We start from the raw sequence: 2,970 nt of genomic DNA on the forward strand, positions 1-2,970 counted from the left end.
TCTCCTCCTGGACCTTGCTCGGCACCTGCCTCTCCTCTCTCTGACTTTGGGGGCCTCTTTAGTGCCCCGTGGACTTGCCCCGGCTTCAAACCTCCTCAGGCCCCAGCTACTCAGAGTGGCCCAGGTGGACCCCCAGCTGCCTGGCTGCGCCTCCCTCTCTCCTCCCAGGTCACCTTGTCTCACCTCTCCCCATGACTCAGCCCCTGCGCTACCCTCTTGTTCTCCTGGGCCTTCGGCCTCTCTTCTAGCCCCCCCAACACCCAGGGCATGGCTTCTCAATGGAGGGGCCATCCTGTAGGGCTGCCTCACCTGAGGGAGGCTGAAAACCATGGGAGGCTCCTCTCGGGGCCATCGGTGGTCACAATTCTCTCCTGATTTCTCTAGAATACATATGCATCTTTAAGATTCTTCAGAAAGGCCCAGAGAAGAAAGCAGAAGTCATCCTTTGTCTCCAGATACCACACTGTTAATGCCAAGGTAACCAGAAAGGCAGCGAGCACAGGACCCAGGGCCATTGTCTTTAGTAAGAGGAGGGTTGTCCACTCGTAGTCTCTCTGTATATCTTTCATTATTTTGTTTTAAAAAGAAGAAGGAAGAAGGAAGGAATTATACCGTACGTCTCTTTTTGTACTGACTTCTCTCCAAATCTACAGGTAGAAGGTGTGTTCTGTTGAAGGCAGAGGGTGTGTGGCAGATGTTCAATCCAGGCATTAAAAAATACATCTACTGGAAAACCACGTATGAAAATGTTTCAGAAGGCCCCTCCAGGACAGTGAGCCCTCTCCAAGACAGCAGGAGGGAGGGGAGCTCCTGCGGGTGCTTCCCGAGGGCCATGCTCCTTCAGTGCTTACCCTGCAAACTGAGGTCACAAAGGCAGGATGACCTGTCCCCATTCCTGGCCGTGCGCTCAGTGGCCACCCCTGTATCCTTGGGGATGGACACCTGGCTGTGCAGATCAGACATATAAAAGGAAACATCAAGTTGGACAGGACCAAACGAAGCTGAATTACAGACTGAAGGTCCCTAGCCCCTGTGTGCTCCAGGGGCTCCGACAGGAAACTCTGGCCCTCTCCTCTGCCTTCTCTCCGCCTCTCTGGACCTGGGGGTTCCTCCCTCGTGGTCGCTCTCAGGGCAACTTCAATGTAACCCAAGATACAGGACAAATTCCCGAGGCTGCCACTCAGAGCACTGCAGCATCCACACTCAATCGGCCAACGTGGGCGCCACGGGCTCAGGTGGCCCCTGAGGACTGGAGATGGGGGAATGAGACGGCAGAACTGAGTCTTTAGTTTTTATTAATTTTAATTTAAAAACTAAAGCATGTGAAATCTTTTCCCACTACTTCAACTTTATTATTTTGCGGAATGTGTGTTTCATTTTAACCATGACATCACATAAGATGTGATCAGATACTCCATATGAAGCTAGCAAATATCACTTTGTGTACTATACAGAAACATATCAGTGAATTTCTTCAGTTCAGACTGTTTTCTGTGCACCTATGTAACATTGTTATGTATTTGAATTTTTCTGCACAGAGGTTCATAGATTTCTAAGTAAATCATCATGAATGATGAAACTAAAATCTTCGTTATAAAGTAATTTTTTTCTAGCTTTTAAGAAAGTATGGGCACGTTTTTAATTTTTAAACAAATACATACTACTGATACAGGATGCACAGGTAGCACTACAATCAGAAAAATGAGCAAAAAGATAGTGAAAGGCAATTGCAATTTGCATTAAAAAAATTCAGACAATAAAGTGGATAATATTTTACTGAAGCAGTGTCAGGATATACATAGTGTATATGGTCCAAAGTTTTCTTTCATAGCCCGGTGCAGTGGCACAGGCCTATGATCCCAGCAACTTAGGAGGCCAAGACAAGAGGATCATGAGTTCAAAGCCAGCCTCAGCAACTTATCGAGGACCTAAGCTACTCAGTGAGACCCTGTCTCTAAATAAAATATAAAAAAGGCAGGGGATGTGGCTCAGTAGTTAAGCTCCCCTGGGTTCAATACCCAGTTAAAACAACAACAAAAAAAAGGTTTCTTTTTTTTTCTTTTTTGCTTTCTGTCCTTTTTGTGTGTGGTGCTGGAAATTAAACCAGGGGCTCCTTCATGCTATGTTAAGCAAGTGCTCTACCACTGAACTGCATCTCCAGCTCTTTAATTTTTTTTTTTTAAGACAGGGTTTTGCCAATATGTCAAAATGCATTCTACTGTCATGTATAACTAATCAGAACAAATTAAAATTTTTTTTCTACAAAAAGACAGGGTTTTGCTAACTTGCCCAGGCTGGTCCCCAACTTGCAAACTTGGCAATCCTCCTGCCTCAGTCTCCAAAGAGCGGGTATTCCAGGTATACAAAAAAAAAAAAAATTCAATAGTCAAAAAAGAATACATCAAATTAGCTACCTAAAAGCAGAATTAAATGTTCAACAAAAATTCGATTTTTTCTTAATTTTCTTAATTTTTAAATAAATTTAAACAAGATATGCACTTATAAATTTGGCCAATGCTGAAGAGCTGGGATTCTTTTTTTCCTGTGTGTGTGTGTACCGGGGATTGAATCCAGGAGTACTTAACCACTGAGCAACATCTCCAGCCCTTTTTATTTTGAGACAGTGGCTTGCTAAGTCGCTGGGTTTGGCTTTGAACTTGCAACCTGCCTCAGCCTCCTGAGCCACTGGGATTACATGCATGTGGCACATGCCCTGCAGAAAAACACTTAGATGAAGAAATTTTGTTGTTGTTGTTGTTTTGTTAAAAAGGTTATTTTTCAGCAATGGAAATAGTGTTAGGAAATTTTACAGAAAAAAGATTTTTCAAAAAGTAAAAGCTCTTCAATTTAGCCACCAAATTATTGTCCATAAAATACAAAGACTCTTCTAACAATAGCAATCAATAAACTTGAAAAGTCACAAATAACTTGTCCTTGGCCAAGCAATGTAATAGCTGCTGCTCAATTAAT

The sequence above is a fragment of the Marmota monax genome, unplaced genomic scaffold (assembly GCF_021218885.2).
Source record: "Marmota monax isolate L192 unplaced genomic scaffold, Marmota_monax_Labrador192_F-V1.1 WCK01_AAM20220418_F8-fsc00009, whole genome shotgun sequence".
Taxonomy (NCBI): domain Eukaryota; kingdom Metazoa; phylum Chordata; class Mammalia; order Rodentia; family Sciuridae; genus Marmota; species Marmota monax.